At 38.0% G+C, this 27,188-nt stretch overlaps 1 protein-coding gene across 1 annotated transcript in view; it reads right to left on the reverse strand.

Moving 5' to 3' along the window:
* Nucleotides 1-13,745, reverse strand: part of lrfn1 (leucine rich repeat and fibronectin type III domain containing 1) — a 54,263-nt gene extending 40,518 nt beyond the window's left edge. Inside the window, exon 1 of the mRNA XM_034867661.1 lies at nucleotides 13,666-13,745. The gene's annotated coding sequence lies outside the window, so the exon portion shown is untranslated. The remainder of the gene's footprint in view (nucleotides 1-13,665) is intronic.
* Nucleotides 13,746-27,188: the final 13,443 nt, after the last annotated feature.

Here is a 27,188-nt window from a genome sequence, read left to right on the forward strand (position 1 = left end):
GTCACCCTGCTTGAAAGGCAAAAAAAAAAAAAAAAGAGTTCATGTCACAGTTACCGGCCTTCAAACCGTTCAGACCACAACTTGCTGATAGATCATTTCCCAGCGGCTGGGGGCCGCTCTTCATCTTGACTCTTATTTATGCGAGGTGTTTACCATGGATTAATATTAGCTCCTTCCTCAATTAAATAACTCTATATCGGCAAATAAGGGTTGAATCAATATTCAGAAATGTTTGCAATACAGTTTTGCCTATGCCAAATCTTAACAGTTGGAACAGTAGGATTTATCTGTATTAAAAGTGAATGAAAGTAAATTACGTCCAACCCCTGACTATGTCTTCTATTTTTTAGACCACAATGGTTTCCACCGTATTTCAGTCTCAGTCCCAGGCTCACTTATCTATGTATGGTAATAATATTGGATGATTGAACGCACATTTTCCAATAGTATATCTATTTCCCCAGTGAACACCCACTAGTTCCATTCTTTAAAATCCATGATAACGTGTTCAAAAAGGTTTGCAATAAAAATAAATAAAAAAAGATGTCCATATCCCTTCTGAAATGAAATTATTAGGTCTGAATCCTTTCTCAAATTACACCAGCAGAATCACCTTAATGATTGGCTTGCAGATATAAAGGGATATCTCAAACTTTCTGCAGGTTAGTGATTATGAATCTAGGATTACTGAGATCCACCCACTCAGCTCTATTAATTAGATTCAACAAAAAAAAAACTATGCAGCCTTCCTGGAAGTTATGGTTAGCTCTGTGCATCAGAATCTAGCGTTTTTTACTCAGATCTTTTTCTCGGATAAAGATGTAAGACCTGTTCCGTCTTGCTTCCTCCACCGAATGTACTGATAAAATATAGCCTCTTTTAACCTTGACAAAGTTATCCCTACTTTGATTTCATCTTAGTTTCATCACCATGACCGTTGGATATCTGAAGTCAAAGACAGACAGGAACATTTCACCCCTAATTTGGTGATTTTGTGGTAGATCTTCCTTAGTTTTGTTACTGACACTAATTTGTGACTTTTCCCTTAAAGGTCCCATGACATGGTGCTCTTTGGATGCTTTTATATAGACCTTAGTAGTCCCCTAATACTGTATCTAAAGTCTCTTTATATAAACCTTAGTGGTCCCCTAATATTGTTTCTAAAGTCTCTTTTCTATAAACCTTAGTGGTCCCCTAATACTGTATCTGAAGTCTCTTTTATATAGACCTTAGTGGTCCCCTAATACTGTATCTGAAGTCTCTTTTATATAGACCTTAGTGGTCCCCTGATACTGTATCTTAATACTCTTATATATAGACCTTAGTGGTCCCCTAATACTGGATCTGAAGTCTCTTTGATATAGACCTTAGTGTTCCCCTAATACTGTATCTGAAGTCTCTTTTATATAGACATTAGTGGTCCCTAATACTGTATCTGAAGTCTCTTTTATATAGACATTAGTGGTCTCCTGATACTGAATCTCAAGTCTCTTTTATGTAGGCCTCAGTGGTCCTCTAAGGTCATATCTGGGGGGAGAGAAGGTGGAGGGTGGGGGTGTGGCCTTGACCAACTGCCACGTTGCTCGTTTGAAAGCCATGATGTCTCCCTCTCTCTCATGGGTAGGCCAAATTCTCTGGGCGAGCAAAACAGAGAAAGGGGAGGTAACCTTGCCTCTTATGACCTCATAAGGAGCAAGAGTCCAGATAGGCCCATCTGAGCTTTCATTTTCTCAAAGGTAGAGCACGATACCCAGGTCTCGGTTTACACCTATCACCATTTCTAGCCACTGAAGGACCATAGGCAGGCTGGGGGAACTCCAATGTCTAAAAAAACTCATAAACTGACATTTTCATGCAATGAGACCTTTAAATGCTTTCTGAAACTTAGTAGCATGTTCAGGCTGTCATTTTTACCTCTCAAAATATAACTTTGAGACAGGCATGATGTTTATAATTTGCAGGGCGGGATCTTTTGTTTTCTTGACCCGTGACTCATTAGAGGTGATCATGGAGCAGAGAATGGGTAGGAGAGCAGACTCCGGAATGTAATGGAAAATGAGGATCACTCAATGTACAATGTTTTGGTGAGCTGAAGAGCTCTTTTTGTGAAAGGCTTGTTAGGTCCAGGTGTTCTTCAGAGAGATTTAGGAAGTCCTTCGTGCCTGCTGCGGTGAAGTTATTTAAAGAACATGGTCTCTGACTGTTAATGTTGAGGAATCTGACCTGACGTTGATGACTAGGATAATGGTATGCTGAGGATGGTGGTAATATGTTCATTTTATATAGTAGTAGCCTACAGTGATCGATGTTTACACTAGTTATTACGGTGCTCTGCTCTTCCCTTATTTTGTATTGTCTTGAAAGTCTTCTCCTATTGCCTTCCCTGTCCCATGTGTATGGTGGCACTCAGGGAATTGTTATATATACCATAAATCTAATTAATATGTATTTTGAATCGTGCATCTTTCTCATCTAGAAGCCGAAGATCTTCGGTTGCACTGTTAGGAGCTGGTGTTCAATATTCAAAAATTTGAATAGTTGTTTAAATTTTGAAGTTTGCGAACTATGTCTCAAAAGCATTGGAAAAAGAGGTAAGATGGACTATTTATATATTAATTATTTTCTTCTATTTTGGCAGTGATGGAATCCAAGTTTGATAATGTAATTCAGAAAACTAGTTGAGCTTGATTTTTTAAAGTTTGGACTTTCTTTTGTAATGTTAGAAAATGTTTACACAGCATTCCAGATCTGGCTTTTATACATATATAAAAATTGTATACATATATTTATATAAAAAGTTTTTGTGACTCGTCAGTAAATACTTGCCAGGCATAGTTGTATGAATGAGACAATTCAGAACTCTCACTCATTTATTCATTGTTTTCAAATGTTTTAAAAACCTTACCCCTCCCTATACTATACGATGTAATGCCAGGCCAACAGAGAAGTAGACGTGAGTCAGTGCCTGTGACACGGAGCCCAGTGATCAAACCCATCCAGTGGGAAAAAGTCAGATAGTAATTCTTCTGAGTAAAATATGTGGATGGCGCAGTGAGCCATCTCGTTTTGCAATTCTCATAAGAATGAAGAAAATGTATTTTTATGGTAAAGTTGTGATCCCTATGATTTCACACCTGGATGATCTTATGACACCCATGGTTACCATGGTAACAGTGGTTTAATACAAAAGCAAACACTTGATGGGCCAAAAATACAAGAGAAGAGCAACTGGTGTATAGTGCAGCCTTACAAAGTCATTGTTTTAATGAAGAAGTCAGTCAATAATTGGACGATTTACATCCAACCTTATGCAACTGCGATTTCATTGTTGTTCAAGTTGTTTTCTACAGAACAGCATATCCCAGTGTGGTTGGTAACCCATGTGTTCCATTACTCTACTACAATTTTTAAAGTGATTTGCTGTCAAAAAATGCTAAAATGACCATTGACGTGTTGTAATTTGTTGATGAAAGATCGCAGTTGATCCTAACAGCGGTGCCAAAGTTGTGGCTAAAAGCAATCCTATATTTAACCGATTAAGAGAATTTAAAGTGAAGCAGCAGAAATAAGATGCTCTGATGCTCTCACTTTGCGGCTAAATGATATGATCTGTAACCATTTGGACAAAAACATTGAAAGTTGTCCCCCGAGTTGAAGTCCGATGTTTTGTTGTCCGATGCACCCCCCCCCCCCGATCTTGGCCCTTATACAGGCGTTCTTGCTCTAGGACAACTTCACGTACTTCCTTCTTGGACTCCAGTTATAATCACAGCACTACAGCTACTAGTGGGCTATGTCACTTGACTTCCTGAAACGACTGATGTGGTCTTTCTTCTTATGAGTACACTCGGGCTAGATTATTTGCATGCATTTTTTTCCGGTGAATCATTTGAGCATGCAAAGACAATTGTCCCAGCCTACAAATGGCTGACTCCACCACTTATAATAAAAACTACTACACAGAGAGGTACATAATTGAATGTATTAAATACAATAAATCCCCACCATAAATAGTATCAAAACAGAGGTTTGACTATCGAGGATTAAAGCTTGAAATTGACTGATTGATTGTCTTGAAATAGGCAGGGACAACTTGACATCCTGCAAGAATTTATTGTCATATGCCATGTTCAATGTCATGACCATGCATCTGCAAAAATTGACTGAGCCCTCAAACGGTGTAGCCAGCTAGTCGGGGAGATGTGAGCATTATAACTCTAAGACACGCTTCACAGAGGGGGCATTTAACCATCTTCCCTTTTCCTGGCAGTCACTACAGCAAACCTCACATCAGCATGAACGAAGGAACAGCAGTGGGGGGAAAAAATGACATGCTGCGCTGTCTGGAGAAAGATGTCCTTCATGGGCTTCAATACAGCAAATGGTGTTATTATCTATGACCACTGCATTCTGTTATTCCTCTCCCGCCTCTTTTTCTGTTTCTCCGCTTGCACTGTGTTGAGGAAGGAGCCATATTTCTCCTTGTTATTTACATATATCTGTAATAATCCTCTGCGCTCTTTCCCCTTCACATTCATTTTGATATACAGTATTTACGATTACGGGCTATGTTGTGCAGACCCAATCCTGGCGGAGAGTAATGAATAAATTAAGCATCAGTGTGAAGGCAGAGTCCTACTCAGAGGTCACGTGTATTTTGCTGCAATTTTAAAAACAGGCGGACAGAGGAATATGGCAGGAGAATACGTCCAGTCAGACGCAAGTGAGCGGCTGTAAATGGACGCCCATTGGGGAGTACCTGAATAATTTATAGCTCTTCTTGTTGTGCTGCACAATCAGAGGTTCATTTCAAACAAAGGGAACATGATGTCCATTATGAATTTCTGTCATTTTTTGGCTCACCTTGTCATGTCTGTACACCACATTCTCGATGGGTTTTAAATCTGTTATCTTTGATCTATCAAACCGCTGACTTGCATGTGCTTCATGAGCCTTTTTTTAGAGCAGAAATATGCATTCAGCGTGTCCTTAATCTCACTACTCTCTTCTTGCACCATCCTGGGATGTCCCAACACGTCTGTCTCCAGAGACGCCAGGTCTCACTGACACGATTCTTCAGAGAAACTCACAGCGGGAACCGTTAAACATGGCACGTTTGTGAGACGTCATACTGAGATTCTATTTGCCTTTTATTACCCAAACTCCACACACACATTTATTATCTGTTCTGCAGTGGCTCCAGCAAAATCATAGAATTTAACCTTAATATTTCAACTTAAATATATACAAAAACATGTGCATTCAGTATGCAAGCTGCCACTTTTTTTCTGTTGCGGCAGCTTCCTAAATCTACAGCAAAATATTACATCTCCATGTGATTTTTCACCTAAGATTCCATGTGAATGGCTGAAAGCTCAAATTACTATTTGAGTTGTCCTTGTTGGTCAGGAAAAAGAGCAACAGAAAAAAGGAAACGGAGACAGAAGAGCTTTGAAACTGAACTGCTACAAGCAACAACAACTTCCTTTTTGTATCATAATTGTGACTATTATATAAGTCATAAAAAGCTACAGTAATACTTTGTTATGGTTTTATATCACCAACCTACCCAGGGACTGCAGACGATAATTAGCCTTTTGGCTTAAATCTGACCCATTTACATTGTGTTGATGTAAATTAATCTATGATGTCTCTGATAAATAAATAAGTAAAAGAAAAGTAAAGGTTATTTCCATTTACAAAAAAAGAAGCTTTTATAAATGCAGACAAAGCCGGCTATGTAAACCCACTTTTTATTTTTTGCTACAATACCCAGAATTTACTGCAAAAATATGACCCCTCCCAGGTCATAATGCCCCCCATTTCCCCATATTACAGAACAATGAATGTGACTCTTCTTGTGAATCTGAATTTTAGCATATTAACTTTAGTTTAAAAGTACAGTATGTGAAATATGTAATAAACAGCTGAAGAATGGTGCAGGTCATTGCAAATAATGAACATCCCCATAATTGATTTGCTAATTAGTTACCATATAAGCAACCACATTCTTAGTCATGTAGTGTAGAAAGATAAAGCTTACTTAGCATGTGGCTCACTGCAGTGTAAATCTCATTGACTGTTAAACGGACGGGGCACGTGTGACGTCACCCATTGGTTTGTGGTGATCTGCTATGTTGGTTGCCGTTACGGGCGCAGCCGTCCTGGTTGTGACGGTTTTAGACGAGAATGAGGAGAGAGAGAGGAGAGGGGGAGGAGTTGCTAACACTCTACATTACGCTACGCACTCCCACTGGCAATCACATCATAGCCACGCGCTAAAACACCCCCTGCTTTATCGTTGATTTTCAAATCAATGAGACCATATTGAAAAAAATGAACATCATTCTGTTGCAGAAGACTTCAAACTAGCGGTGGACACCTTGAAGTTGTTATGAATATGTTAACTGAGGTAATAAATTAAGTGAGAAGCAGGTCACTTTCTCATAGACTTCAATAGAAACCAACCTCTGCATGTGTCGCCCCCTGCTGGAATTCAGGTAGCATGCAGGTTTAATGCATTTCCGCGTTTGCAGGCCTATTGTCCATACATTTCATAGTCAATGGTAAATCCCTATACAAGTGTAAATAAACATAGGCTATACGAACATATTTTTATGGTCATTTATACTATTTGTGCAACTGCAGCACAGAATTTACCTTCAGGGATCAATAAAGTAATTCTGATTCTATGCTTTAAAAAATGTACACAGTATGTGTTGATGATACATGGTGATGGTACATTATTTCTACTGACATTTTCAAGCACTCTCAGCTGTCAGGAATATTCCAATTTCACCAATCTCTTTTTTATGCTCAGGTTTATTATAATAAGCCACTGCATGCTATCTTATTTGAGAGCTAACAGAGTGTCAGTAAGGTTTCTAAGTTAAGAGACACCACCCTCTGAGGTGGGTCAACTAAAATTAAGGGAACGCAGACTGCAGTTCAGGGTCAGCTCTGAAGTCACAGACGTCAGTGGGAATTTATTTATTAAGATTTCCATGTTACATTACAACCATAGGAATCCGACTGAAAGAGGCTGCTGATCCTCTGATAATACAGACTTTTCTTCACGCGTGTATGGGGATTCAAATGTATGTAGATAGTCTATAAATACTTTATAAAATGATACTACAAACAATACACATATGTAAATATACAAAGTAAGGAGGCATTAGCATATTTATTTGATCTTTGAAGGAAACAGTTTTCACTTTTTGTACTAAAAATGAGGCGAGAGTTGCATTATACTGTTGCTTTTAACAAAGATCCAAGAGGATTACATGCCATTTTGCTGCTGGTCTTTGGGATCAGACAGCAATTTGCTGCTGTGTGAGATGGTAAGTCTTGCTGCACTGCACATGTGGGCAGCGAATGAAAGGTAGGTTTGCTCACCTCTCCATCATAATCTGTTGTTTATCAAAAGAAATCTCTTCTCTGCCCCTTTCGAGCCTTTTTACTGGACTGCAAACTCTAAAAAAAAAAAAAAAAGCGCCCGAGTGCATCCTCTTTAATGATGATATATGAGCGTTATCCTGAGGATGTTGTCAGATCAGGGGGTGTGCTGGGGGTGTAAACCAGGGTGATGACACGTGAAGAGTAAATAAAAAATATGGTATTTTTTCCCCAAAATTCTAAAAGATTGTGATGGAGCGCTGCCCTCAAAATGTCGGGAAACAATTTAAAGTGTTAAATTGAACTGAACTTTGACTATTACCGACCAATCAAATGTATTTATCTATGTATTTAAGGGTGTCACAACTTAAGCCATTACCAGCGGAAGGGACCAAACATAGACAATACGTTTTTTCAGCAAACTATTGTGTCCTCATAAGAGTTTCAAGCAACTGTATATGATACTTTGTACGTGATAAATACTAAATGCGGTGCAATGCTGTTGAAGAAATGATCCACAAACTGATTTTTGGTGCATCTATGCCGCTGCTGTTATTACAATTATTTCACAAAATCCTCCGATACAGAACCTTGGAAAAATGGATTCCATTGTGTGTGAAATCTAGCAGTTGTTCAGCTTGTGTTGCTTTGACACAGTGCGCTTTGCAAGAGTCATTTCTCAAACTGACGCAGAATAAAGAAGGGTTGCAGCCTCCTCCTGTTTAATTATAGCGCCCTGAGAAAAGCAGCAGATGCCAACTAAAGACATCAAAACAGCTATTCGCATGAAGAGAGTCTAATTCCGAAACGAGTCAAAGATCTATACTTTGGTGTGCTGATATTTTCCGCGCGCTGAATGTATTCTCGTGGAGCAAAACGTCTAATCCAAGAGCTCTACAATCACAAGATATTAGATACACGTCAATTGGTTTTGCCTTTTCCTACTTTATAATAACATGAGAAAAACATAATTTACTTTACACACAGAGAAGGCTACAGGGACTGAAATCTTACACAATTTAATAAAGATAATGAATGTTAATGTCATACTCTCTCTATTTCACACTTGGATACAGAAACACATCCTACTCTGCACTGCTGCTTATAATCAATCATTAATAAAATACTTTGCTTAGGGCTGGTTTCGTTATTAATACAAATTATGGTATTGATTTGATTATTTACAGAAAACACTAGTTTTATAACCTGAGGTAATGCTTTATGAAGCCTTTGCCAAACGTAATGCAAGTGGAACTGTTAAATAAGCATTTTAACAGCGTCCCAAAGAATCAGCAATAATTAAATCACATATTTATGTATTTACTTGCTAGATTATTTGGCTGCAATCTTCTGTTTCCAGGCATTTGAAGTTCTTGTTTGACTTTGTTCATACTGAGGCTGTCGGAGACGGTGGCTGAGATTAGGAGAAGTGTGATTAATTTAATTTGTTTTGACTACTGGATCGACATCTCTGACATTGTAAGGAGAAAAAACCAATGTGTTCGTTTTGTATCCTAGAAGCTTAACCCTCGTGTCGTCTTCATGTTAACCATGAACTTGTCCTTCCAGGTCAAAAATTGAAAATGTATTTTTTTTGGTGCTTTTCCATGCTATTGGCGCTTTTAAAAAAAACCTGAGCTGGTCTTTAATAGGTTTCAAACTTATTCTTGGAAGTCATAGTTAAAAAATCAAATTTAAGTCAAATTATACATATGTTTTTTGTTAAAAAAGGCAGAACTTATGAATTATTTTGACTAATAGTTAGGATCAGAGGATGTTGAGTGGATCACAGATGGGTAGATGTCAACGTTTAGTCCGGATACTGTATTAAAACCATAAAAACAATTTTTTAAATGCTATGAGACTAAATAAAACATTCAATTAAAGTAATCATTAATTTTACCCCCATGTACCTCATCTATGTGATTTGGGGTCAATTTGGTTGCAAGAAATCAATATTTCTGATGAAAGAGGTCAGTTTGACCAAAGGACAACATAAGGGGTTAAGAAGGAGGAAATCTAATCAAAATGCTTGTCAACATGAGTGTCAGTCCATCTATAAAGACCCTTTTTTCTTCCTTCACGCCTTATTTTTCTCCAAATAAACAGCAGAATCAACGCAATGTGGCGTTTTAACACACGCTATCGATACTGCATATACCTTATTTATCTTATCGCGTAGTCATTTTGTAACTCTCACATTAGGCTATAATACTCAACAATCTGTGGTGCATCTTTATGGCAGCAAAGTTTGCTAATGGTTTTCCTCATTAAAAAAAACCTCCATGAAGCAGACATATTTGCGCTAACAATGACACTTAAAGACAATAACAAATGAATGAACCAGAGTGTAGAGAGCTATTAATTGGTCTCATCCATGCACTCTTTCTATAAAGCAGCTTTTTAGTTGGAAAATGAATGCAAGTATTGTCACCTGGACCTCACATGTCATAAGTTGTCAAACTAATTTCCTGAACTCAGCTCCCAACCATGAGAAGCCACAATCATCTTCTCAAAGAATATGATGATAATTAACAATGTCACGACTACATCATCAGCGTGTGTTTCATTTAACAGCACACGCTAAAATCCTTCAGATGCCTAATGTGCTAAAAGCTTAATAAAAAAAATGTCATCTGGTTCAAGTAATCTTAAGAACTAGATATTCAGCTCAACCTGTACTCACTCACGAGATGTGGCATTGAAAGAGATTCCACTGAAAACTTAAACATGGGATTTAAAGAATATATTTTGATATTTTTGGCATTCTCCTATCTACAGCATGTTTGTTTTGTCCATTAAGGGTTTCTGTAGAAACATGGTGGTGTAACATGGAGGACCCCGTCTTAGGCTTGTGTTGTCTTCCTGCCAAAATTAAAAAAACATCATGCTTTTTTATCAATGTTTTTAACTTTTCTTTCGTTTTTGTCCCTTTTTTCAACACTGTATTCAGTTTTTTCACTTTTTTTGACGTTTTCAACCCTACGTTACACTAACTTATTAAATTAAGTTTTACAGTTATTTTGGGAATTTTGGTCAATAAACCTCATTTATAGGAAATTATAACTAATTTTTGAGTTAGAAAAAAAGAAATTGGGAATTATTTAAACTAAAATATAGGAATGCATGTTGATAGATAATCACAGACTGGAATAGGTCAACTTTTACTCACTACTATTTCAAAACAACTTCAATTTGTTTTTCAAATGCTATAAAATTGAATAAGATTAATGAATAAAATTAATGAAAGTAGAGATCTGTACTTGCCAAAGAGCATTGTGTGGAATCAATCATGTTATTTTGGGGAATAAAAAAAAACATTGATATAGGAAAACAGGTCAAGTTGACCCAAGGACAACATGAAGGTTAAAATAAAAAGTAGTCCAAAAATGGTTGCATTTCAGAACCATAGCAAATGGACAGCGGCTGACACAAACACACACCTATTAACTTGATAATAAAGCCGTAAAGTAGGCTTTCAAATCAGGGCAGCGCCTCTTCTCACAAATACAGACAAGATTGGAGAAGAGAAGTTTAACTGACACGTAACCGATCAGTTTCGTGGGAAATAAAGAAGCAATGGAGGGGGGCTGACAGCGACATAACCAATCACACAATGACAGACGCTCCACTTAGCACCAACTGCAATGTTTCATTTTAAATGAACATAGCCTACTGGTGGTCTGGCACACGTGGGTGCTAAGTACCTTCCGTAGGTGCTCGAGACCCAGAGCACCCACAGTATTGGCGTCTTTGAACCTTGCAGAAGAGAAACCGCTGTGTATGTACTGTACATTGAAACAGCTCATACTAAGGTAAGTTAACAAAAAACATTTGTTATTTGTGTTGTTGAGCTTCATGCAAAATGTTACATGTGGCTATTTGTCGGTGTGATGCATTTTTTTACTATAATTTATGTTTGATTTAATGTTCCATGGAGCTGCAGGACGGAGTCCAGAACACATTTACCTACAGGGACATCAAAGAAGATCTTATTCATTGCGCGATAGATAATATATATTTTTAAAATCCCCTGTAGGAATATGTGTTTGTGGGTCCAGAAGATTGACGCTCTCTCCTTAGCATGCATATTATATGTAAATTACGCTTTCCTTGCCACCTCCCCTCAAACCCGTGCCATCTTCTTTCTATTTCTACCCAATTGCCAAATCACTGTAGCTGATATAGCCAATTTCTTGTGCAGAAAAGCATCCCCCAGGACTGCCAGATCAAAGCAAGAAAAATCAATGTCCTGTCATGGTGCCACATTATGTAAACCCCAGCCATCTGAAAACGATCAGAATCAATATCTGAAACGTTTAGGGGCCATGCCTGGCGTGTGGTGGTGTCTCTCATACTGTACTTTGATCTGGTTTCTGTGCTGTCTTGGTATTTTCTCCTACTTGTTTCTACTCCTGCACATGGAAAACATACTGTTCATGTAACGTTGAATTAAAGTCTCTTTTCACTACACAGCACTGCACATTTATCATCATTACAATAACACGTTTGAGTTCAAAGTGCTTTACAGAAAATGATTCTTAATAGGGACTGTCTTACAGATGATTGTGAGAAATGACTCTTGACCCGTTAGACCACAGATAAGATTATACTAACATAAGCAAGTGCAGTCCTACCTGGTGATTACTGTAAAACACAAGATAACTAATTCAGCCAGTTCCATACCATTTTATAACCTTTGTTCAAGAGCCGGGGAAAGTTGACACACAATTACCACTGTAGTGGGTTTTCATGACATTGATGTAGCCGGAACTAACGAGCTGGGAAAGCCACAACAAGTCACATCTCTCGCTTCCATCACACTTTGGACTTCTTAGTGAATGGAGGAATAATGAACTTTAGCAGGTTGTCAAAAATTAAGTGAATGGGAAAACAATAGCAGGGATGTCAGCCTGGATGTCTTCTGTTTTTGTTGCACAAAAGCATTTATTTAAATGCATTTACTTGTCCTTATGTCACTAAGAATTCCCACCCATGCTTTTTTCAAGAGCTCTTGCAAGACTTTTAACAAAGGAAGCACACGTGGCACCGGTTCATGCTGCGATTATGTCATGTGAGAGTTCAGCAGTTGAAGAGCTGCCTTTGTCTTTCTGCAAACATATGACACACAATAGCAGCAGCACATTACTGACATTCAATTAGAGCTAATCAGATATCACAATATTTTTGACCTAATACATCAATGATAGCGATATTGCGGCGATATTGTTGGTGCTTTCACAAAATATTTACACAATGAGATTTTAGATTGAATAAAACCTTAGTAATGTGGATACAATGACTAAGTGGGTGTTATAACAGTCTGGTAAATTCAGAAAATGAGGCCTTTAAAAACAGGAAAAGACAACACATATCAGATCACGATATTGCGACATCCAAAAAGTAAGACGATAGCTAGCTTCGTATATCAATGTTGGTATAATATCGATCTACTGTATGGCACAGCCCCACATTCAATGCTTGATATGTCCTTGATTTGGCTTTGTAAATAATTGCTATACCACTTGATTAATATTGCAGAGAGAACTTCCCTTCATGAATATATATTTAGCCCACATTATAAAGCGAATACCCTTAAAGATCTAAGACCAACCACAAATTCCTGTGAGGAATATCAATGCTAGGCCCCGTTCATAAGTTCATCAAACCATCTATTGTATGTTCTCTCAGTCCGTGCTCACAGCAGCCCAGGGTGCTTTCTGCTGTTCATCAGAGGGGCTGTTCTCCCCATTGAGATAAGAAATTAAATCTGCAGGAGCAGAGGATGCTGGGTTTGCTGCAGGGTGGCGAAGCAGTAGCTCTGATAATGGAGCCGACTCCCATTGCGCAGGCTATGAGGCAAACAGCCGTGGCGCCAGCCCAACCCTGCCTATGTGAGAGGATAGCTAACAGTGTCACTCTGCTGAAGCTCTCTCTCCCTCCCTCTCTATCCCTCTGCATGTGAACATGTGGTTAAATCTGCATGTGACAGAGAGGGAGGGAAAAGAACAAAATGTAGACTATGTGGGAAGAAAAGGGTGGGGGTAAAACTGTAGGGTTTGCCTTTGTGTTTAATGTAGAGAGAATATGCATGCATGGTGAGTCAAACATACTGACCCTGTGGAGTGATCGATGGGCTCAATATCGCTCTCTCTTCTCTCCCTTTGCCCCATCACTTTCTGCCCATGTTCACATTCTGGATGGGTTACGTGTGGTGGAATATTATGTAAATGTGAAGAGGGTTTTAATTTAAATTTTGGAACTCACCAGAATATGGTATCGTTTTGGATGCTCCTCACAGGGTTCACTTCAAAGCAGTCTGCAGAGAGAAATAAACGGTCACATCTTAATGTGCAAGCACAAACAACATTGGGGGCCATACGGCACCAGGTGTAATAGTGTCAGAATCATAAAAAAAGGTTCAATTTATGGTTCAAGCTTTGATTTCATCCCAAGCTCAATCCAAATGATTTGATATTTCTGATGCAGTTGAACAATCTGTTTCTGCCCCGGGGGAATTTAAAAGAGCAGGAATTAGACATTTCATTTACACTGCCTCTTTCTTAAAAGATGATATCCTGCTTTACACGCATAACTAATATTTCTCTTTATCCTGCGTAATAATAAAATTTGGATTGTACACTTGAGCACTCACCATTACCTCGAGGTCAAGTTTTACTTTCACATACGTATTATTTTTATTAAATGCACTGAAGAAATTCAAAGGATAGAATATGTAGGTTTTGCACTCTTCCATGCACAGTAAGTAAAAGGTATAATGTTGTGTCATTACATTGTGTATTATTAGATTATTGTCAACAACAAAAACTACGCATCCACCGTATCAAGTTAAATAAAGCCAATGATTGTAATAGAATGACAGAAATACCATGCAGTATGTGACTATAATATACATTTTTTAATATTAAACTTTGTATGAATGTGGGGAAAAAATGCAGAAATCCCAGTTAAATGCAGTTCAATGCTTCAACAAGCTCCACATTGCACATAGAGTTGAAGCTATTATATGGGTGATACACACACAAGCAACTACATTATGTTTAATTAGCCCTACCTTTTTCTGCCATTAGATATTAACAGTCACCATCTTCAAACCAAAAGGCCAAGGTGTTTATAAAAGGATGAGTGACAGGAAGTGAGATGACATTTAATTGGCTCTCACACTCCCATGTCATGGCAGGAAAATATTCCTGTGTTTGTATCCAGTTTATTTAAAGATGGAGTACAATCATGAATACACTTTTCTTATAGTGTCCCTATGCTAATTGTTGTGCTTTCGATAGGCCAAATAAAGGTTTGTATAAAAACAGTTTTAAGCATTTATATATTATGTTATGTTAAATTTCCTAGAAGTAAAAAACAGTAGTCGACAGTACTTTACATGGGCTAAAACAATTCAATGGAGCCACAATTATTTCTCTCTTTCCCAAGTGACCAACTCAAGGCGTACATGGAGCTTTCACAGTTAATTGAAGCTTTTGTAGATGAAGGAAAATGGGAAGACTTTCCACTTTCTTTTTAGGAACACAACTGACAACAGAAGAATACCTCCGATTCTCCTCTTTCAGATTTAATTGCCAAAGCAACGATCTTGATCAGTATCTCTCCAGTTATATATTTTTTTTTATATCAGCCCGGGCCAAAAGCAACATGTGGTGTTGGACCAAGCAAGACATATTTACCAACTCCAACTCCCACTCCTACTAAACAAGGCGGGCCCTCCACAAAAGACCCAGGCACTGACAGCAACCTCCAAAGTCCATTACATCCAAAAGAGACATGTCTCTTCTTCTTTAGTGTCTAGTTTGCAACTCACTTGCTATCTACAAGAGCTCCCTTGAGATCTAGGTGTTCTAGATTTACATTTTTCATATGACACGTGGGACTTAGCCTTGAGCAAGATACACTCCTCTTCTATATTCACCATACATCTGTGACCCCGATACAGTTCAAAGTAGTACATCATACTCTATTTCCCAAACTAGCTCGAATTAACTCTGAGGGGTGGTGGCATTGGTACTATCTGTGACAAATGCAAAAGTTCCTTTGCCTCTCTTCTTTATATATTCCCATCATGCACTTGCCTAGCTGATTGTTGGAAATCTAGTCTTGTAACCTTTATCTGAAATATTGCCCCATTGAGCTTAACCCTCTTGATTACTAGAATTGAATTAAAGAGAAATAAACAAGGCGTGCTGTGCTGGCCTTCACCAGCTATACTATTATATTACTATTCAAATGGAGAGAAGCTGCCCCTTCCTCTCACCTCCACTGAGTGTTATGCTATGGTTGAAACTTGATTAAAAATTATAATAATTTTGCTTCCTTCAAAAGTCAGTCGAAGCATTGAGCCCTTTGCTATCCTTCTTTGAGAAACCAGAGTCTCTGAGTAACTGCCCCCAACTAATATCACCTCACTTCTACTAGTTATTCATGTATTTTTAAAAGTTTCAACACTAAAAATGCATAAATAATTTTTTGGTTTCTCAAAGAAGGATAGCAAAGGGCTCAATGCTTTGTTGACTGACATTTGAGGGAATTTAAATTTTTTTTTTAACAAGTTTCAAAAATAGCAACACAGCACGTCCAGTGTGGGTGAGGGGAGGGGCAGCTTATCGCCATTTGAATAGTAATATAATAGTATATTTGGTAAAGTGAGTGAAGAAGCGAAGGCCAGCACAGCATACCTTTTACAAAACTAAAAATATTTAAATAATTATTGGAATGGATGGGATTGGGTTAAGGAGGGAAAATGTAGCTTGTGCAAGATGTTGATTTGTACTGTTCCACCCAGGTTAATGACAGGTAATATATAATAGGTAATATATGTTATTACGGAATCCATGATGTATGCTTAAGTGTGGGAATTGTTTTTAATGCAACTTAAATCCTTTACTTTCAAAATGTCGTTATGTAACGTCCAACGGCCAGCTTTCACACTGACCTAAGACATTGATGTGAGAAGTACAATTTCACGCAGATTGCACTTCACTGAGATGTCCATCTTATGTTCATGTTCCCTGAAGCATCCAACACGGAGGAAATGATTAGAACATGCTGCACACACACTCACACTGCAAATATCACCGGCGCTCTTCCTGCCGCTTTAGCTGTAATCTTACATATTGTGACTGCATGCTAACTGCCCCTCCATCTATTCGTCAAACTCCCACGCAGACACATTCATGTATGCTGCGAGCACATAGACTTCAACTGAGTGACAAAGCGATTCCATTTGTGAGAGGATTTTCTTCTTGACGGTTTAGTTATTGATGTGAACCAATTAAAAACGTTGGTGGTGTGTTTTGTTATTTGCAGGGGAGGAGGGATAGGTTGCATACTCAAAAACAAAATCATCTTTGCACCAAAACGTCCATCCTTTAACCATCGGATGTCATTAGGCTCACATACTGCCTCCAGCCTGTTCTGCATTTGTGATAATGCTAAAGGATTACTAGCACTTTTTTAAAAGCATACCTGGTATAATTAAAAACATATAGGGCTAAACAGGATTTTCATTATCAATTAATCTGCCTGATATTTTCTTCAATGCTGGGTAACATCACGAGCACCAGTCTCTTCCTCAGACTTCAGACTATAAAGCGTCCACTATAATGTTACAAAGCCTGAGGTGAAATGTTCAAATTATTTGTTGTATCCGACCATCAGTCCAAAATCCAAAGCTACTCACTCCACTGTTATATAAGGCAAAGCAAAGCTTCAGATCCTCACAGGCTGATTTAAGATGATCAAGATGATCACCCTGTCAGGATTGTATCCACTATAACAACCGCCTCGCTCTACATTATCCCTTACATAGTTTCAGCCATAAAACTATATCACATCTTTAGATTCACACATCTACTATGTACAGGGTGAGTCTAATATATATATATATATATATATATATATATATATATATATATATATATATATGTGTGTGTGTGTGTGTGTGCTGTCAAACAATAAAAATATTTAATCTCATTAATTTCATATTAACTTGCAATTATTCGCACATTTGTATCTATTGTAAATGCCCTCTGATTTCTTTTTGTCCCATTATTTTTTTCTCATTTTAATGCTCTTATCTGCATGGAAAAGCTTGTTCTGTGAACATGTTTTTTTATTAAAAACAACATTGGCATTTATGCTTGGAGCAAATAGTTTCTCACACAATGTAAAACTGTCCATCAATAAAAGGCTGAAAAAAAATACTTTGATGTGTGTGTGGGGGGGGTTGGAGAATTGGTATCAGCTGTGTGCTTGGCCATCATGTGAATCCTTTTGGTCTCATAAATGGAACATTTGGCAACTTTTTAAAATGAAACTTTCCATCCAGAATCTTATCAGCGTCCATTTTGGCGACTCGCGCTCGCCATGCACTCAAAACGTAACGTTACTACTCTTTGGTCGGCTCGCAAGCACAAACGGCGTGTATGCGGCGTGCCAGTTGTTTTGTTTCCGGTCTAGCTAGATCCGGTGGGTGTTGTAGTTTTCTAACGTTACTAGTTGTTGCAACAGCACGTGGAAAGAACTACAAAGTTTGCTAGATAGATAAAAAACATGGATGACGTTAAAATGGGTTTGCGTTAACGCTGTTGATAACGGCTTTAAATGACAGCACCTATCTATTTCTATATATATGTACACACACACACACACACACACACACACACACACTACATATTTGCTTTTCCCTATTTCGTCCCTATTTTCTTCTGAAGCCAGTGTAGAAACCCAGCCTTCTCTTTTGCTGCCATCCTCAAGGACAAACGGCTATTTGTTCAGAGTTTCAGGCCCTCGGAGCTTCAGCACACAGGGTGAGGCAGGCGATCACAGAAATGTAAGATTGGATTATTTCCACATAGTGACGAAATGCAGAATGTATGTTTCAGTTGACTTCACTGATATTTCAGTGCTTTAGAAGAAAACTGAAACATGCTATTCCTTGTATTTAGCAAAAGTGGTGTGCATAGAACCATTATGACCTCTCAGTCAAAACGCCCTCTAGAATTGTTAATGAAAAGTGAAAAAACCCTCCTACAACGTCTTTGCAGTGTCTAAACCATGTGTGAAAAAGCTAGGCACACCGCACACAGACTTCTTTATTACTCTCCCCGACTTGGCTAAAACAATTATTCTGAGGACAGGACCTATAATAATTATAGTAAAAAAACATAATATAATAAAACTATAACTTTAATAAAACCTCCAATAAAAAGCAAATAAAGAAACATATTTAAAGTTGGGCCATGGTGAAGTAGACTTGTACAATAACCCCGCAATCGCAGGAGGCGATTACTAGCAGCTCAATAACCAACTTCAAAAGTAGAGGACCCAAAGACCTGCAATGTCAATTCACCGATAAAGACTAAAGGGTTTTGAATATTGATTATTTGTTAAGACTGTGGCTGATATATTCATTTTACATAGGAGATGAAAGTACAAGTAATTCCACTCAACTCTATTGAAGGCTTTTAAGAGTCCAGCGAGTGTGTGATGACACATTCTGGACTTGCCTAAACAGGAGAGTAAAGTATAATAAATAAGAACAATAAATAATGAGATATATATATATATATATATATATATATATATATATATATATATATATATATATATATATATACACACACACACACACATATACATACACATGCATATATATACATATATATATACATACATACATACATACATACAGATACATACATACATACATACATATACATACATACATATATACACACACACATATATACAGTATACAGTACATATATGTGTATATACAGTATAAATGTGTGTATATGTTTGTATATATATGTGTTTATACATACACACACACAGTGCTATGATGCTCTGGCATGATGTGACCTCTGCGCTGTCAAGATGTTTCCTCTTGATAAGCTGTTTGGGTTTGGTACCTTGTAACTGATTGGCTAGGATCTTACCTGCCTTTTCACTACGTTCATAAAAATTGCTCCTGCTCCTGAGAAAAAGGCAATTTCACTGATGGCTTTTTAAGTATGTTGTGATTCTCATCATCAGATACCAAACCAAACAGCCGTGTTACACTGCTGCCGCCGCTGAGTGTGATTTAACAGACAGCATATGCTCCTCTTAGACTGCCTACACTGTTGGCACACTGACCATTACCAGTACCTCCAGGGCGGCCAACGTGACCTCCAGAGATGAGAAAGATCCAGACAAAAGCAACAACCCAAGGCATAGTGGGGTCCTGTACTCTGGGCTGCACTGAAGAGAGCTGGAACACATGAGTACACAGAGATAATGGCCGTGCAAAACAATGAGGAAAAGAATTGCGCAGATGTTTTACTATCATATTTAGCATGACTAAGGTATTGTGACTCCTTTGTAAGGAAGGAAATCTCGTCGTAATGCAGACAATGACCGTGGCAACACTGAGCATTAACACTAGTTGCCTGAGAGAATCACATCAAATAATATACGCTCTAATAATTGCTCTGGGTATGCAGCTATTTTTAATAATAAAAAAAAAAAAGTTACATTTGCAAATCTGCGTGTTATCCCAAACCATGTCCCAAATATATACATGAGTGAACCAAGGGAACATGGTAATTTAATAATGCACTTAGTCATCTCACATGAATAATTATGCAATAAGCACAGTTAAAAGTTGTGAACCAGTGGCCACTGGGGTCAGCAGGGTTACCCATGGGCCTTCAGCATGCCGACTACGAGCACGCGAGGGATCAGTTTCCTTCCGTTCTTGATGAGTCAGGGAGGATTGTCTCTGTGGCCCATGCTCTGATACTCTAGTAGTAAGCTCTATCCCCTCCCCTTTCCCCCTTGTGAGCTGAGGTCTCTGATGATGTCCGTACTGCTATTTATACACTTAGCTATGCTCAGCACATTTACCAGTAGCACATAAATAATCAGTAGGTATGCGAGATAGTGTGAGAGATGGGTTTGCAACTTCTAGGCTTCCTACGTCCTACTTTGCAACGTCACTGTCCTGACTGTTTCTATTGTCACTTGCTATGATTTATGAGGTACTGTTATTACATCCTTAATAGGTTACTAGTGAATACATTCAGCACCAAATGAGTTGAGCATTTGTTTCTGCTGTTTTAACATGCATGTTACAACACAGGCTTGTAATAAACAACCACGTTTATTGTGTGAATATTCAGAACTAAAAAGGTGAGACGTGCATGCCCATTACAGCAGCAGAGAAGCAAAAAGAGCATGGACTTATAATAGTGTTCATGCGCCTACACAGTTTCTGAAGCTGAAAGGGATTTTTTTCTTCCTTTTTTGTTTAGATCCTACTGACACTACAAACAACACTTTGTATCCGTAAAACAGATACTTGCTCAATACACTGGAACTTACTCACTATGAGGTTTTACTTCTGTAAAACTGGGTGCAAATTTCAGCATAAATGCAAAAATAATCCAACAAATCTCATGTGATTTGGGCCATTCAAGTGAGACTTCAAATTCATGGTGTGCAGTCGCTCTTCCCAGATTGTCTTGCACATTGGATTAGATTGAGTGTCTCTCCTCAAAATTGCATAATCCCACCCCTAGTATACATAGCATGTTCATGTTTTCACTCAGTTTCACAAAAAGGGATGAGGAAATATACAGTATCATCAGCAGGCAGGGTTGGGATAAGCTCCTGTAATGCCAGATCATGTCAGCTAACCCTTTTAAAGAAGAAGAAAACTGTTTTCTAATGGGCTGTGAGGAGAATCCAGTCTGGCTTCTCTCATCTGACTAAACTGCTCCTGTGCAGGAGGTACCAAGTCCCAAAGCACATAAACATAACTGATAAGTTAGCCCCCGGATAGCTCAATTGGCAGGGCCTATCTCGTGCCCCTATCTAGAGGTCTGGGCCGGGTTTGACTCCAACAGGCGACCTATTGCTGCATGTCCTTCCCCCTTCTCCCTCTCTCTCTCTCTCCTTTCATGTCTTCAGCTGTCCTGTCAAAATAAAGGCTTTTAATAATTGATTTTAGGACAGGAGTTTTATACACTTCCTATACTAAAACATCTAAATGCAAAAATGCTGTCAGGTAGGGCATGCTGGGACAAAATTTCATCAAACATGGGTCCAGAGTCAAGTTTGTGTCATGAATTTGGGAATCACAGTTTCATATTGGTTTTAAACTTATTAACTAGCAAGCCAGTAAAAGAGTTTCATTGTTTGTGTCTGTTGCCAGATATTGCATTCAATTAATCGTACAGTGCCATGGGTCAACTAAAATGTGCATGTGCCTTATGTTTTCTCAGATTTACAACGCTGGTCCGGTTTTATAAATCTAAATTATTGTGGATTGTGGAAGCCCATTTATACGTTTGACTGCTGGTGTTCAGAAAAGCACAGATGTTTGTGTATTTTTTGGTAGAGCCTGGACACATTGATTTGAATAATTGTGTTATTTCATTTTGAAAACATGCAGCACATTTAAATTAGGACAGCTGGAACATGTATTATTCCGGCTGATGTCTACGGACATTCAATCAACACAAAGGGAAACTCATACATCTTCAAGGTAGTTTTCCATGAAATTACGGTCAAAGATCAACCATTAATTACCTAATTGTAATTAAATATATGTAATATAATTAAGCATTGGATGAAAATCTTAATGAATTTGGATGTTTTTTTTAATTGGCTAGATCAAAAATGCAGAAAGCGGGGAAAGAATACATTCATCAGATGTTTTTTTTTTGTGGTTTTGGAGTTGTTTGTGTGTGTGAATTTGACCAACTAAAGCAAGGACATATTCTACAAGCACTTGCTTAAACATTTAGAGGTTGTCTGAGGAAATCCATCCTAGAGCTGGGCGATATGGAGAAAATCAAATTTCACAATATTTTGGACCAAACATCAATATTGATACTATAGGGTTGACTATTGGTGCTTTCACAAAATATTACATGTGTGTACATATACACAATGAGATTGTTTATTCTCTTCAGTAATGTGGATATAATGACCAAGTGGGTAAATGCAAATACAATGGCTAGAACACTCTGATAAATTCAGAAATTTCATCACATTACTGTAATAAATATGTATACTGTTTATTTATTCCCAGTGGGGAATATTCAATTTACACTCTGTGTTAGTAATCACTACACAGGCCTGAAATACACACATGCTCACACATTCACGCACAAATGGAGAGAGTAGGCTGCCAGCTGGACCAGCGCCCTGAGCAGTTGGGGGGGAGGGGGTGCTGCCTTGCTAAAGGGCACCTGGCAGTGCCCAGGAGGTGAACTGGCATCTCTCCAGCTACAAATCCACACGCCATACTTTGGTCCGTACGGGGACTTGAACCGACAACCCTCAGGTTCCCATCCCAAAGCCTCATGGACTGAGCTTTTAAAGTCAGAAAAAGACAACATATATGTTATCCAAAATTTAAGACAATATATAATCTTGTATTGCAAAATCAATATGATATTGATATAATGCCTAGCCCTAATGCACCCTCAATTGTATGCCAAAATTGGTAACAAAATTCTGCAACCCATGATCTGCATAAACAGCCTGAAGAAGAAGAAAAACTTTTCTTTACATCATGTCTCCTTAGCACCAACAATTCAACCCTCGTGTTCTTCTCATAAAAATTATAAATTTAACACCTTTTGTTGACAATTATTATCAATGTTTTTAACTTTTTATTATGTTTTTGTCACTTTTTGCAAAAAATATTCCAATGTTTGTCACTTTTTTTGACACTTATAAATGTTTAACAGTTATTTTTGGAATGTATGGTCAATAAACCTCAATAATAGGAAATTATACCTAATGTTTGAGTTAGTAAAGCAGAAATTAGGAATTATTTGTAATAAAATTAAAAGGTGTGTGTTGATGGATAACCACAGACTGGAATATGTTAACTTTTACTCAATACTATTTCAAAAACACTTTTTTTCAATTGCTATAAAATTGAATAAGACTCCTCAACATTAATGAAAGTAGAGGTTGCCAAAGAGCGTTGTGTGGAATCAATCATGTTATTTTGGGTAATTACAATTGGGTAGTTAAAATGAATATTGATATTGGAAAATGGTTCAATTTGACCCGAGGACAACATGAGGGTTACAACAGCTGGTCAGGAAAATCATGCGACCTTTACCTACCTTGGCCCAATCAAGCTTGACCTGTGTAACATAAGTACCACAAAAGGCACATACACAAAACGGGAACTTCCATTGCTCCACCTGCATTTACACCAACGCTGAAATGGTGCATCGTGACACTTAAACGCATGGAAAACCATACTTGGAGAAGTCATAGCCTAGCTTTTGCCTTGTTGCTGCTATTAAATCTGGTTACATACAGTACAGACAGTCATTGCACTGACGGACTACCAATTTAATCGTAGATGTACCCACTGAGTTTAAAAAAAGACCTAAAACAAGTGAGGAAGTCTGATGAGTGGTAAGTTATAGCACTGTCAGCGTTGAAAATGGACAGTGAAAAGTTAGCTTTAAGTATGCTGTAGAAGCAAAGTTAAAGGCATTTTGAGGATGATTTTAAACCCAAATGTGTCATTTATGGGCCCATAGCTTCTTACCACATATCTAATGATGTGAATGAGGATGTAGTGCAATTTTCAAAACATCCCAAGCAAAGCAAACGGTGTTCAAATAGCAAATTGTTATCAAATGGGTAGACTGAACCAATAAAAGATCCCCTCATATTAAAGCATGAGGCTATAAAAGGCAGTTTTCCTACAATGTAGCTTGATTTGAAGTTTATTTTCTATCATTGTCAATTTGTCCTAACATAGTGGAGCATATCACAGTTCATAAAAGATAAACACATTTGAAGTTTAGCTCATAAGAGAACACAACATTTTATTTAAATCTACAGTAGCTCGTTAAATTCAAATTATAATTACATTTAGTTTTCTGTTCACTACTTTAGTTTAAACTTTTATTCAAAGTGGAATTTAATTGAGCAAAACTCCACTGATAAGTTTTCACCCCAGATATATTGGTATAGGATTATGATTCAGTAACATGCATACAAAGTACTCTGATATACCTGTAGACACATCCACATTCAATCGTCTCATGTTCTACATTCATCACATTCAAGAATGTGAGGGTCCCATGACATGGTGCTCTTTGGATGCTTTTATATAGACCTTAGTGGTCCCCTAATACTGAATCTGAAGTCTCTTTTATATAGACCTTAGTGGTCCCCTAGTACTGTATCTGAAGTCTTTTATATAGACCTTAGTGTTCCCCTAATACTGTATCTGAAGTCTCTTTCCCAAAATTCAGCCTTGATGTAGAATTACAGCCACTAGAGCCAGTTCCACAATGAGCTTTCCTTATGTGCCATTTCTGAGTCTGAGTGAGAAAAAATAAAAGGGGGGGGGGGGGCAAGGTTGGAGGCTGGGGTTGTGGCCTTGACCAACTGCCACTTTGCACATTTGAAAGCCATAATGTCTCTCTCTCTTATGGATGGGCCAAATTCTTGCCACTTATGACATCATAAGGGGCCAGATTCCAGATCGGCCAATCCGATTTTTCATTTTCTCAGAGCAGGACACCAGGGGTTAACTTACACCTATCACCATTTCTAGCCACTAGACCATAGGCAGGCTAGAGGAATACATATTAATGTTAAAAAACCTCATGAAGTGAAATTTTCATGCCATGGGACCTTTAAAACCTTCATCTGATTGATGAAATCTTTATAAATGTCCAGATTGTAGTAGTCTATGATAAGATAAGGCGAGATAAGATACAAAACTTTAATGAGTTCCATGAGGAAACGGGGATTTAGCAGCAAATATTGATAGGATCTCATATAATGACAACATCCTGAAATATGATGCATTTAAACCTAAATGCCATTTCCAACATGTTAAGTGCGGGATTTCAAATGATTGGCAGTGTGAAAAGGAAGCAAAGACATTGCCATTTTCAACATTTAGGAACATCTGAATGTGTAACGTCAACACTGTGCCAGCAGACACTGGCTTTGAAAAGCAATTGTTTTTATAGCTCACTCAGACAGTCATGGTTAGCTGGACTTGGACAGCATGGCTTAGTCACACTGACATAGCAGTGATTCCACAAAACACCAGAAAAGCCCTTTTATGATCCACAGCCACAGTCTTATTTGGACTCCAAATGTGCAGAGCGTCAATGTTTGTTTAGCCCCAGAGATGTGCTGGAGTGTTAGCTTTGTGTGTCCAGTTATTTGCTTCAATATCTGCAGGCCTCCATAAATGCGACAATGTTGGGTTGCAAAGAATAAGGCCTGAAATCCTCTTGATGCTATTTTATTAGACAGGACAGCATTTCACCAACAGTTTAAATATGTTTTGTCATCATCATGATCTACAGTCAAATTTCTATCACTGCAGTGTCTAATAATAGCAGCGAGCCAGCTGCCACGACAAACGCTTGTGCTTGGACACAACAGTCAGCCTGCAAAAAACTGTTGTATGCTATCCATTCATGTCAGTGTATTGACATCCCTGTTAATATTGAAAGGGATTATGTGACTTAAGTCTGCATGTTTTGCATGCCTGAAGAAGTGTTCCACTTGGATGGAAGCTGATCTTGTCGTGCCAGTCAGCTCCGTCTGAATACTGACTTCCTCCTTCGCAGATAATCCCAGAAAAAAAGACAACTCTTTAATGCCTAACATCCTTAACACAGCTCTCTCAATTCCATGAATCAGAATTAGCCACCATAGACGCCCAATTCGTTTTGTGCCTCACCGTGGACCTTTTCCACATGTCCCCAGAGATATGCCATGAACATGAATCAGGTTCAAAGTGATTGGGATAAAAAGGCATCAGTGATATGTGCTGGTGAATAGGATGGGCATACAAGGCACACAGAGGCCCTGCTTGTCGCTGTTACCATTTAAAGACTCTTAACCCTCATGTTATCTTTGGGTCAAATTGACCCGTTTTTCTAAATCACTGTTCTTTTTAATTCCCCAAAATAACATGATTGATTCCACACAACGCTCTTTGGCAAGTACAAATCTCTACTTTCATTCATTTTGGGGTGTCATATTCAATTTTATATCATCGGGAAAAAAAATTGAAGAGGTTTTCAGTAAAAGTTGACGTATTCCAGTCTGTGATTAGCCATCCACATCCATTCCTTTAATTTTAGTCTAAATAATTCCTAATTTCTGCTTTTCTAACTCAAACATTAGGTATAATTTCCTATAAATGAGGTTTATTGACCATAAATTCCAAAAATAACTGTAAAACGAAAGTTAATGAGTTAGTGTTACGTAGTGTTAAACGTCAAAAAAAGTGACAAACATTGAAAAAACGGGGCAAAAGTGTTGAGAAAAAAAAAAGGACAGAACGTGAGAAAAGTTAAAAAAACACCCATAAAAAGCGTAGATTTTTGAACGGGAAGACAACATAAGGGTTAAATTCTCTCCTCCCTACTCTATGGATGTGTTATACAACCTAATGTATCTGCTATTTGTTTATTCATTCATGTTGTACTCAATACAGATGCAGCTCAAGCCTTGCTGTGTCTTTACTGAGAAAAGCTGCAGATTTCCATTAAGATACAGTAAATTAGAAAATGCTGTGATAGAAAGGCCACGGAAGCTCCCTGTTTACTGTAAGGATTCATGAAGAGACAATAACCGATTGGTTTTTTGACAGTTATACCGTTTCTTTGGCACTATGAGTATTAACAGACAGACCCCTGTCCCACATTGATGGGGATCTTTCTTTGTGAAGTTTTTACCCCTCATGTTGTCCTTGG

Source organism: Etheostoma cragini, chromosome 3 (genome assembly GCF_013103735.1).
Source record: "Etheostoma cragini isolate CJK2018 chromosome 3, CSU_Ecrag_1.0, whole genome shotgun sequence".
In the NCBI taxonomy this organism is placed as follows: domain Eukaryota; kingdom Metazoa; phylum Chordata; class Actinopteri; order Perciformes; family Percidae; genus Etheostoma; species Etheostoma cragini.